Below are 13,484 nucleotides of genomic sequence, written 5' to 3' on the forward strand. Positions count from 1 at the left end.
GAGGATGGTAAATATTGGCGTTTTATGACAATGCTGAAGCAGCTTTCTATAAATGTCCCTATGGTAGAAGCCCTAGAACAAATGTCCGGTTATGCCATGTATATGAAAGATCTGGTTACAAAGAAAAGATCGGTCACTTTCGAGGATGATGATAGAATGCAGCATTGTAGTGGTATTGCTACAAGATCTCTCGTACAAAAAAAAGAAGATCCGGGTGCGTTCACTATTCCTTGTATAGTCGGGTCATTACATGTTGCGAAAGCATTATGTGATCTGGGGGCAAGCATAAATCTCATGACCCTCTCGATTTACAAGAAGTTTTGTTTGGGTGACCCAAAACCCACTGCGATGCGGCTATTGATGGCTGATCGAACAGTGAAAAGGCCTATAGGGATACTCCACGATCTGCTAGTAAAAGTGGAGTTGTTCATATTTTTGGCAGATTTTGTTATTCTTGATTGTGAAGTCGATTTTGAAGTGCCTATTATTCTTGGGAGGCCATTCCTTGCTACAGGTAGAGCCTTAGTTTATATGGAAAAGGGACAAATGAAATTTCGGTTTAACAACAAGAAGCGACCTTCAACATTTGTAGGTCCATGAGGCAGAGTTGTGAGCTCCAATCGGTATCTGCCATATCCCACAAAGAAAAGATGAATAAGGAGAATGAACAAAAAAGTGAAAACGAGATTTTATGGTTGGGGATTTGGTGCTTTTAGACAGTTCTAGGTTACCTTGGCTTCCGCGCAAGCTCACGTCCAAACGGACTGGCCCTTACTTGATTACCCAAGTATTCCCTCATGGAGCAGTTGAGTTAAAAACCAAGGAGGGAGTACGGTTTAAGGTGAATAGACAACGAATAAAACTCTATTTTGGGCATACTGCATCGGTGAATGAAGTGATACATGCATACCATATTGATGAAGGCTGAGTAATCAAGTGTCTTCAGTCATGCCGCGACGTTAAATCAGGCGCTTGTTGGGAGGCAACCCAATACTTACAGCTTTTTTTTCCTTTTTAGTAATTTTAGCATTTTCTACTAATGGGTTTTAAATTTGCAGGCACATCACCAGGAAGTTCTGTAGAAAATTACTCTGCAGCAGTCACTAACGGATACATGCGACTAACCGTTGTGCCTGTGACGGACGGTCGCATGAATCCGTCGTGCCAGGTACGTCTTTCTGTTATTTTCAAACTAGGGCACACGCGACGGAACCAACGACGTACCGTCACAACCGAGACGGACCGTCGTCGGGGAATCGTGGCGTAATTAATGAAGCGTACCCGACCCGGCTGGGGGTTTTCAAAAATTCAACATTTAAAACCCCCACCCCTTCATTGCACCCCATTCCTTCACACTTTCTCCCATTTCACTCCCTTTTCAACTTCCAAAGATCATAACCTCTCCCTCTTACAATGATAAGTTTCCCCAAATTCTCCAAATTCCTAAAATTCATCATCTACTAATCAGAGCTGCTGCTGTGGGTCTCTACTTGATCACCAAGTACATTTCCCTCTTGTTTTTCTCAAATTCTCAGGTATGTGTCTCTAATTTCTACTCATTTATATTGTCTTTTTGTTTATCAAATAGTATTATCCTAGTTCTTCTGGATATGTTCATTCTTTAATAAAATTCTGTCTGACCTAGGTTAAAAATCCTCGAAATTGCCGTGTTAAAACCCTAGAAATAGGTGCTTTAGCATTGCTAGTTTACTAGGTATTTGGGTTAGACAAATGTAGGTTACAATACTACCAATTCGATTTGGGTCATAGGGGATTAATGGGGCATCCCCAGTTCTGTCATTGAGTGACAGAACGAGACCCCGATGATGGACCGTCGTATCCACGACGGACCGTCATTGGGTCCGTTCCAACAGCCCTAAAACACCACTTTCCAATTTTCTCCAAGTGTCCACCAACGGACACATGCGACGGACCGTCGTTCCCACGAATGTTCGTCCTGCACAACCGTTCTGGTTGTCAGAGACCCTGTTCCTAAGGGTCTCTCTCTATTTTTCTATGTCCTCAAACGGACAACTACGACGGACCGTCATACCCACGACGGTCCGTCCTTCACGACCGTTATGATGGTCAGAGACCCCTCTCCTAAGGGTCTCCATATTTTTTTCAAGTGTCCTTTGACGGATCGTCGTACTTGTGACGGTCCGTCCTGCACATACCATCATACTTGTCAGAGACTCTTTTTCGGGGTTCTCCATATAAACAAAGTCTAAGTAAGACATGATGGACCCCATAACGGTCCGTCATACTGACGACGAGCCGTCACCTGGCCAGTCGTGTTTCACTGTTACTATAGAAATGTCATTACATCTTAACTCTTTTATTTATTTTGTGGTTTTGCTTGTCTTGTTTGCTCCTTCTAGTACTAATATTAATTATTTACAGGTATAATCTATTATGGCACCAAAACAAGATCGAGTCTACGCGCACGGGCGATTGAAGTATGTCGCCCCGTCTGCCCGCCTCATTATTGGCTCTTATGATGAGCGTGACCCCAAGTACGTGCCCCCAGGCACTTCCACCCCATCCCGAGTTGCACGTGCTGCTAGAGCTACACCCAAACATCCGGCGTAGTCACTGTCGTCCAGTCTGATGAGGAGCGCACGCTGACTGGCACACCTTCTGGGTCAGCTACTAATGAAGAAGGAGTGTCTGTCTCCTTAGGAGTTTCATGGTCGGAGGAAGCCTCCGGATCTACTGAGGTTCCCGCAGCCGCCACCGCTTCAGAGTCTGCCTCGTCTGACAGTTCGGAATCCACACCCGATTCACCGACTCATGCTCTCACCCCGGTGATCGACCAACCCAACCGGTGGTGTGTCGCAGGCAGTATAAAGTCTATTCCGATGCAGAGTTCTTGAATGACAAGAGAGTCATGACTCAGGCACTTACATTGGAGCGGCGGGTACTTACGGGAAGTCTCCCGACGATGCCAGAGATTTACAATCTCTTCACAAGACATCGATTGGAGTAGACAGCGCGTCCGTTGGGACGTTATAGTAAAGAGCTGGTCAGAGAGTTCTACGCCTCCTACGTAGCGACTCTCTGATCACAGATTGATAGGCGATCTGCCCCCGCCAAATAGGCCCCATTGGAGCTGCTTCGAGTACGTGGCGTTCAGGTTGATACCTCTTTGCCTGCCATTCGCTGGTTTCTATACAGCGAGAATGCTGATGCTAATCGGACCCTTCACACTGCTGAGTTTGACTATCGATGGCAGATTGTCAATGATGGGCGATTTCTGCGTGAGCCATCGTTGAGAGAGACCACCAAGAGGTGGATGGCCCTGCACTTGTCCGTTGATGGAGAGGGTGCCGACTTGGTGACCGAGCCGAAGGGGGCCATCAAGCAGGCCAACCTGACCTTCACGGTGAAGTTTTTGTGGTTGATTGTCCGCCACTGCCTTTCCCCCACAGCCGCTGATAATATCGTCACATGGGATTGAGCAGTACTGATGGCGGCGATAATAGCCGGGTTTGAGGTGGATTTTGCGTGGCTTCTACAGGCGTTCATGCACGAGAGGGTTATTAAGGTCACAACTGCTTACCCTTTCCCGTGCATGATATTTTCTCTATGCAGGTCTGCAGGTGTGCCTATATGGCACGTTGATTAGCTCAAGACCCCTATGGATACTGTTGATATCGGCCTCATCATGGATGAGGCCAATGAGTTGTCTCCACGCAGAGGGCCCTGTGCAGAGTTGCCTCTACTTGGTGACAATCTGGCTGATACGGTAGCACAGGCCCGCACGGCTATGCAGGCGGCTTCCACTGACACTACCCCGGTCGAGTCTATCCCGGGTAGTAGCACTGCCCCAAGCTCCTCTCGCTCAGCCCCTTTACCCGCTCTGGTCCCGCTTGCTAGTGTCCAGAAATTAGAGGCGCAAATGGCTACACTTCTGCATCATATCAAGCCTTGGATGCAGAGGTCTATTGCCGAGGCAGAAGAGCTCTTGGAGCGAAGAATGGTCCAGCATACAAAGCGGAAGATTGTTGAGGTTCATCAGCGCTTGGACGCTTTTGAGTTGCGGGTGCTAGCCCGTCCAGCCCCTCTGGTGGATGTGTCGACCCTTCAGGCTGCGGTCGACAGTCTTCGCGCAGATATTGATATGATCTTAGAGGCTAGGGTGCCTGAGTCTGAGGCCCCTTTTGCAGAGCCTGCTGAAGACACAGTGATGGCGGCCCTATTCGCCACTTCAGAGATTCCAACACATCCCCCTCGAGAGCATGCCAAGAGGCGTAGGGGTCGAGAGGAGGATGAAGCTCGAGCACGGAAGAAGGAGCGTCATGAGATGGAGGCTACGAGGAGAGCCTTGCTTGTTGAGGAGGAGGTACGTCAGATGAGAGCAGGAGAGTTAGTTGTTGGGGCGTCTAGCTCCAGAACTGTGGAGATAGCGGGAGGTACTGCTGATAGTGTTGTTGATGTTGAGGACACCACTGAGGGTGTCCAGATTATAGAGGTAGTGGGTTCCGCGGAACCGGACCCACCAGCTTGTTGATCGTTGGCGCTTTGCGCCCCAGGTTTGCTTCACCTACCACTCTTGTATTTCAATTTTTTTATGCATTGGGGACATTTGCATGTCTTTTTGTTGGGGGTGGGGTAAATGGAAAATGAGTGCTAGGGTGAAGTCTGAATAGCCCAATTCACTATCCTCTTTTGGGGTTCTCTTTCCTGTGTTCTTTTTCCTCAAGAGACTGATTACTTTTTCTGTTGAACCGGCATGTCTATATTTTGTGTACATAGTTTCATTCTGAAGCATGATGGCTTAAATGATATCCTGATAAAATGAAAAATGATGCATGACTAGGCATAGTGATTGATAATGTGTGGCTCTAAGCATGACATAGAGGTACACCACTGCATGACCCTAAGTCTAAAATTCGAACAAGGTGTCTGATAATCTTGTAGAGTAATGAGATGTCAAGTGAGTGTGAGGAAGATTTGGATAATCCACTATTAGTATTGAGCTAGAACTTGCGTGGTTAGTCCTGCTAAAAGTAAGCTGTAATAGACATTTAGGAAAGGATCATAGGCCATTATTCAATATAGCCCATTGTTTAGCCTAAATAAAAGAAAACCAAATGAAATTTATCCTATCCAAATGATTTGAGCTTGAACTAGACCTTTCTTTTTCACCCTAACTGATCTTTTCTTACAATAATGTGTTGGCCCTGGTCCCTCCTTGGACAAGTGCACCTCAGCTTATGCCAAAAGCACAAGTTGAGGGTGGCTAATGTAGTAAACAACCCTTTTTATGGCTCTGACCCAACTTTAGGTATTGTGGACTTTGACTCATGGCAAAGCCATGAGTTGATGGTGGCTATTATGAGGAATGCTCTGGAAAGTGGGGTTGAAAGAACAAAGAGAGAGATAGAACAAAAGTAAAGTGACTCAAGTATTAGTTGAAAGAAAAGTAAAGAAAAAGAAAAATATACAAGAAATACAAGCAAGAAAAGAAGAGATTCACTTACAAAAATGAAGAAAGAAGAGAAAATGGCAAGGTGAAAGAATAAGAGAAACTGGGCGAGATAAAATGATAGAAAGTGGTAGGTTTAGCCAATATGTCAAGGAGGGCAAAAGTCACTAAAGTATACCTAAATATACCCTACCTGACCCTGAGCCTATGTTACAAGCTAAGAAAGTCCTATCGTGATCCTAAGGGTTGTATAGCGAACCTAAGGTAGTGAAAATAAGGGCAAGCTTATGGCAATAGGTATGAATGAGTGTTACTTTGTTCTGAGAGCGAGTGTTGAAAAGTAATCCTTATACTCAAACGGAAATCATTGTGTGAAAAATGAGGATTTTGTTTTAAAGTGAGGACACTAGTTGCAATACCGGAATTGTTAGCATCTCGGTGAGAAATTGAAGAGGATAGGTGTTAGTGCATGGTGAGTCTGTATCATGTTCTGATCCCACACNAAAGTCCTATCGTGATCCTAAGAGTTGTATAGCGAACTTAAAGCAGTGAAAATAAGGGCAAGCTATTGGCAATATGTATGAATGAGTGTGAATTTGTTCTGAAAGTGAGTGTTGAAAAGTAATCCTTATACTCAAACTGAAATCACTGTGTGAAAAATGAGGATTTTGTTTTGAAGTGAGGACAGTAGTTGCAATACCAGAAATATTAGCACCTCGGTGAGAAATTGAAGAGGATAGGTGTTAGTGCATGGTGACTCTGTGTCATGGTGTGATTTCACATAATTCAAGCCTAATAGTGATAGCATGCATAAATATGATGAGATTTATTGGGATTCATAGCCAAATGATTGAGAAGGATAAAACACGGATACTATTGTACAAAGATTTTGTATTGAGTCATACTGCGTCGCTTGAGGACAAACAACGAATTTAAGTTGAGGGTGTTGACATACCGTGGTTTCACGGTATTATTAATACTTTTTCCTTAAGTTTAGTGTGTCCAAAAGCCTTTTTGTGCAAATTTTTATGTAAGTTTCTCTTTATTTGCAGGAAATCTGTCTAAAAGAAGAATGCGGAGGTTTTTGAGAGAGAAATACAGAAAAGTACCACCTACGGAGCTTGTGACGGTTCGTTCTGCCCGTGACGGTCCTTAGGTGGCATCGTAGTGCAGCTGTTGAAGGAAGATGGGGAAGTCTGACCAAGTGTGGGGTTACAGAGTGCGTAACGGACCGTCGTAGCCATGACGGTCCATCCTGCTGGTTCTTCATGAAGTTCAGAGAAGTAGTCCCAGTACCCAGATTCCAAGAGTTTAAAAGTTTTGGAACGGAGACCCTCGACGGAACGTTGTTCCTCTGACGATCCGTCATATCTATCTTCGAGGGTAATGAAGAGAGCAGCAGAAGAAATTGTACAAGTATGGGACGACGGGGTCCATGACAGTCCTTCATGACCACGATAATCCGTCGCGAGGTCCGTCGACCCAGACGTGTTTTGACAGATTTCCAGCTAATAGAGTCCTTATTTAATTAGGTTTTTATTTTTTATAAATAGTTTGAAAAACCTCGTTTTTGAGGTTAGACCCTTGATCATTGTTAGACTCTGGATTAGTTTTTAGACCTTTTGTGAGATTCTTGATTATTTTGAGATTCTTGTAATTGATTGTTGGTGATTTTTGTTGATTAATCAAGCGAACTTTCGGATTTTACTCTTTCTCATTGAAGTAAGTACATGAATTCTTATACCATATCTTTAAATATTGTGATTATGACTATGGGTAACTAAACTCCATAACTAGTGTTGTGGGAACCATAGGCAAATAATGAGGTAAAACCCAACTAAAATAACAATTCTAGAATAGTGTCTTGCATGTATTGATAATTCTTTCGCTTAGAAGTTTTTTTAACGGATGGCCAACGTTAGAACTCGCCTTAATGCTACTTGCCGGACCAAGGAGGTAGATAATAGAAAAAGAATTATCAACATAGATTTAGTGTATACTATCTAATAGGCTAGTATCGATTTGTACGAGGTAATAACTTAGTCAAATATCGAATACGATGCTTAACATGAGGTAAAGATAAGGGCTAGTATAGCAACACACGTAGTCAGACCAAGGTGCGGAGTGAAATTTTCTAGATGTCGGACTAAGGATTTAGAAATGCATAACTTATCACTTTGCATGCAAGATACTAGGAAAGAATTGTTACAGTTAGAATTATCAAGTTATGAACATGTGGGGAACATGTAAACCCTAGTTACTTTGATTAATTGATTAAGCTCCAACATTCGAAGGTGTTAGTTGTCTCCTTTAATTTCGCTAGTTATTTTCATTTATTTAGAAATAGAAAACCCCCCTTTTATAATTTTGCTTTCCAAGGAAGTAATTGACTGAACAATAGTAATAATAGATTGAAGTTAAGTCTAAACTATTTTCCTCGTGGGAGCGATCCCAACCTCATTAGTTGGGTTATTTACTTGACACGACCACTTTACTTCTTATTTGAGAAGTAAGTTTGAGTGTATCAACTATGATGATGATGATTATACAAGGGATATAACCTATGACCTAAACTAAGCCATGATTATTAATAAAAGCCTAAAGACATTTCAAATGGGATACTATCTTAGCATAGAGTGAACTACAGTGAGGAGTGTCCCTTCACACATACGGAAGGTACAATCACTAATGTAATCTTTTGATTTGAGACTATAATTCATGTAGAAAAAAGAGATTTTGTACTAAAATGACAAGAAGTCCTCCTTCCTTCGGTGTAGGGTTCCATGACACCGGATTCTACATTAGCTCATGAGGTCTATGTCGGTTCAGTCATGATATTCCCAAAAGGTAAAATGATCTAATGGAATTAACTCTAACTAGGATAACCTAAGAGGTTTGCCTTAGTCTATGTAGGGATATGAGACTCTACCTAAACACTGCACTAGTTTGCCTTGAGGGAACTTTTAGAAGAATGTTCTTATATATAAATATACTTATAATTGTACATGTTATGGATATGATGGTCTTGCACATTTATGATAGTACATGAAGGTTTGTTTCACTTATGAACATGATGAAATGAACTCTTAAATGATATGCGATGTGAACTTGGATATTAGTCATGGTTCTTCATGGTTAATTTTATTAAGGTTATGGGACTTTGGTTTGTCATTGCAGTAGTTGACTTAATGAGGGTTCATGGGTTATTTTCTTGCTTTTGTTATGTTGTCATGAACTCTTGTTTATGCTTGTTGCTACAATAACATGATGATAGAGTTGTCTTGACGATGTATTGAAATATGTTACATGTATGTTGGCATGACTAGATCTACGATTTTTAGTCTTGTGATGTACATGTTTTTTACTTAATGAATATGTTTAATTGAATTGTATGGTTTCCTTGAATATGCATAAGGGTTTCTAAAAGTAAAATAGCATGTTTTAATGAAATGTCCTTTTTAGCATGAATTGATATTATATGTGCATATGGTATTATTCTTAGTACAAGTGGTGTACTAACCCCATTTTCTCCCTTTTTCCCTAACATTTTAGGTTCCGGTCATTGAAGAGCACTTGAGGCAATGTTGAAGAAGACTTAGAAATTCTCAATCATCCAAGTGGGTAGGTCCTCACTTTGTGAGGGCAATGCCAATATCAAGCTTATGGAGTTGTTTTAGTTTTCAGACTCTTATGTTCATTCCCTTTTCATTAGATTACAATTCGTATAGCCTATATGTAGCTCTATTACATTGATATATGGGCTAGGCTAAAATTGTTATAATCTTGCTAGATGGTTATGAGATGAGACATCCATTTGATACTATCTTATATCTTATATATACGTATGTGCAATAAAGGTAGAATACTATGTAATCTTCCTATACGAAGGGTCTATCTATACTCGATATGAATAATATTATCTGTATGCAGATATCTATGTAAAAATAATTGTAGAAGTAATGAAAAGTTTTATATTTTTTCACATTTTGACCTATGAATATAATGATGTAATCTAAAAGTATAGTCTTAGTCGTCAAAGGGGACGACGAAGCCGGTAACGTCTAGGGGGTGCTCCCCGGATGTGAAAAACTTGGTATCAGAACATGGGATTGAATATCTTTGAGTCGATTTCTCTCTCAACCACGTCTATGTAGATTTGTATTTATAATTACGAAGCGCGCCACACTTATGGATAGGAACCTATGTGATTCTTAGGAAACTCTCCCTTTCTTTGAAATCCAATATCGTGCCTCTAGAGTATGCTTATTGTGTGCTTTCACCTAAACCATGTGTTTAGTTAAAGTCAAGGAATACTCAAAGGAACGCGGCACGATGACTTGATGAAGAGATTGTCAACGCGGGAGTTCCTCCCCATGGTGATCAATTCCTTCCTCTTGAAGAAGATGCTAATGATGACCAAGCTATGATCAATGCTCATCGTTTGACGGATTGTGACATAGGGGCTGCCCTTTGAAAATGTCCCAAGCCATTACTACGCAAGCACAAGCCGTCACTACTCAAGCACAAGCCATGACATCCCAAGCTAAAAGGGAGGTTGTACTCCAAGCAAACCAACATGTTCGTACCATCGCCTCCCATTTGTGGGATTTATTTAGAATTAATCTTCCTACTTTATATGGGTCAAAGGTTGAAGAATACCCCCAAGTGTTCATTGAAAAAATCTACAAAATACATTATGCTTTGGGGTTGACTACTAATGAGAAGACCGAGACAGCCACTTACCAACTCAAGGATGTGTCCCAAACTTGGCACGTCCTATGGACGGACAATAGGCCTCTAAGGGGTGAATCGGTGTCTTGAGAGATCTTCAAGAAGGCTTTTCTTGATAGGTTTTTTTCTAGGAAGAAGAGGGAAGCCAAAATGTTAGAGTTCATCAACCTTCGCCAAGTAAGTACGAGTGTACTTGAATTCTCTTTGAAATTCATTAAATTTTTAAACTATGCTCCTTCTTTGGTTTACGATCCTAGGGATGAAATGAACCGCTTTGTGACGGGAGTGTCGGATCACTTGCAAGAGGAATGTCATTAGGCTATGCTACATGACAATATGAACATTTCTTGTGTTATGCTTCATGCTCAAAAAGTGGAAGTGACAAGGTCTGAGAGGAAGAGTAGAGATGCCAAGAGGACAAGATCTTTTGAGGTAGTTCTTCAAAGGGTATGCTTAATATCCAAGCAATTCTAGGTTCAAGAAGAGGTTATATAGTTAAGTTCCAACCATGTTCCCTAGGGCTCGTGATGATAGGGTGTCTAACCCTAAACATCAAAAGGGAGGAAGAACTATCTCACAAAACAAGAAGTCATCTTGTTGAAAGTGTTGCAAGAAGCACTATGGTTATTGCCTTAAGGGAACCGATAATTCTTTTTGTTGTAATAAAAGTAGCCACAAGGTTAGGTAATGCCCAAATGTGAAGGGTCAAGACAACGATGGTGGTCAAGATCAAGCAAGTGGTTTTAATGATTCTACTAAGAAGAATCGCTTCTATGCTCTCCGCTCTAGAGGTGAATAAGAGACTTCACTTGATGTGGTCATGGGTATAACTAAAGTCCTCTCTATTGATGTATATGCTTTAATTGATCCCCGTGCTACCTTTTAACTTTTTACTTCTCTTCTAGCTAAAATGTTTGACATTTTTCCCAACATCTTGAATGAACCTTTTATGGTATCTACCCTAGTGGGTGAGTCGGTTGTTGCACAAAGGATGTATAGAAATTGTCCTATAATGTCTCCCAATAGAGTTAGATATGTTGAACTAGTAGAACTCGATATTATTTATTTTGATATCATATTGGGTATGGATTGGTTGAATCCTTGCCTGGCCTCTATAGATTGTAGAACGAGGGTGGTGAAGTTTAACTTTCCAAATGAGCCCGTTTTAGAGTGGAAAGGTGAAATTCTGTTCTTAAAGGTCGTATCATATCTTGTATTAAGGCTTTTAAAATGATCTCTTAAGGGTTTTTATATCATAGAGTAAGATTCCAAAGATTTAGACTCCGATATTCCTCCAATAAAGTCAGTCCCCATAGTGAGAGAATTTTCATAGGTTATTCCTAATAATTTTCCCGTTATTCCTCTCGAATTGGAAATTGATTTTTGTATCGACTTGTTTCCAGATAAAAATACCATACGAATTCCTCCTTATTAGATGGCTCCATCCCGAATTGAAAGAGTTCAAGACTCGAATCAAAGATCTACTAGACAAAGACTTCATTAGACCTAGTATTTTTTCGTGCGGTGCTCCGGTTTTGTTTGTGATGAAGAAGGATGGGTCTCTTATAATGTGCATTGATTATCACCAAGTCAATAAAGTCACTTTCAAGAACAAGTATCCTCTACCTTGAATTGACGACTTGTTTGATAAACTCCAATGGGCAAGCTATTTTTCGAAGATTGACTTCATATAAGGGTATCACCAAGTTAGGGTGAGAGGGGAGCATCTACAAAAACACAATTTCATAGTAGATATGGTCACTATAAGTTCTTAGCAATGTCTATTAATCTCACTAATACCTCGACGGAGTTTATGGATCTTATGAGTAGGGTGTTTTGAAGTTACCTAGATTCATTTGTCATTGTCTTCAGTAATGAGATCTTTGTATATTCGAAAAATGAGGGTCAACACATGAGTCATTTGAGAGTGGTGCATCAAGTACTTAAAGAACAACAATTTTTTGCCAAGTATAGAAAATGTGAGTTTTGGATTAGGTCAATAGCATCCAAGGAAGACCGAGGCATTGAGATATTCGCCTAGACCATTTATTCCAACAGACATTAGGAGCTTCTTGGGTCTAGAATTCTATTATAGGAGGTTTGTGAATGGGTTTGCCTCCATTACATCTCCCTTGAATAGTTTGACCCAAAATAGTGAGAAGTTTGAGTGGCCAGAGTCATGTGAGAGATGCTTTCAAATATTTAAAGATAGGCTTACTTCCGCTCCGGTGTTACTTTTATTGTGTTGATGTTGGTTTGTATACCGACCAGAAGAGTCTCCAATATGTGTTTACTCAAAAGGAGTTGAATCTCATACAAAGAAGGTGGTTGGAGTTTTTGAAGGATTACTATATGAGTGCTCTCTATCACCCCGACAAGGACAATGTGGTTGCGGATGATCTAAGTCATATGACCATGGGTAGTGTGTCTCATGTAGACGAAGACAAGAAAGACCTGGTGAAGGATGTTGATAGGTTGGCTAGATTGGGTGTAATGTTTAAAGATTCTCCGAATGGTGGTTTCATGGACCATCATATCTCGAGTCATCTTTGGTGATTGAAGTGAAGTCCAAAAGACACATTGATCAACAATTGATGGACTTGAAAAAATTGGTTTTTGGCAAGCTTAACGAGTCATTATCCTTATGGGGATGGAATCTTGAGTTATTGAAGTAGGTTGTGCATTCCCAATGTAGATTGTTTGAAGAACCGGATTCTGGAGGAAACTCATTTGTCCCGTTACTCCATTCATCCCTGTTCGATAAGATAATGCATGGCCTTAGGGAAGTGTATTGGTGTGAAGTTTTTAAAAATGACATCAGAATTTGTTGCTAAGTGTCCAAATTGTAAACAAGTGAAAGCCGAACATCTAAAGTGGGGTGGTGTACTTCAACAAATCAAAAGTCATACTAGGGAGTGGGAAGACATCAATATAGATTTTGTCGTAGGTTTTTGGTGCAGACTAAAACAATATGATTCCATATGGGTGATTGTGGATAGTCTGCTCGATTTATTCCCATCAAGTCTACTAATTCGGCAGAGGATTATGCAAATATATTCATAGATGAGATTGTGTGTCGCCATTGTATTCTATTATACATCATATCGAATAATGCTGCAAAATTCACATCTAGGTTTTGGTGGTCAATCCAAGAAGGCTTGGGTACAAAGGTTAATTTAAGCACCGTTTTTCATCACCAAACCGATCGTCAAGATGAGTGTACTCTTCAAACTCTTGAGGATACACATAGAGCTTGTATCATTGATTTCAAGGGGAATTAAGATAAAAACATGCCTTTGGTGGAGTTTCCTTACAATAATAG

This window comes from Solanum pennellii, chromosome 2, assembly GCF_001406875.1.
Source record: "Solanum pennellii chromosome 2, SPENNV200".
Lineage (NCBI taxonomy): Eukaryota > Viridiplantae > Streptophyta > Magnoliopsida > Solanales > Solanaceae > Solanum > Solanum pennellii.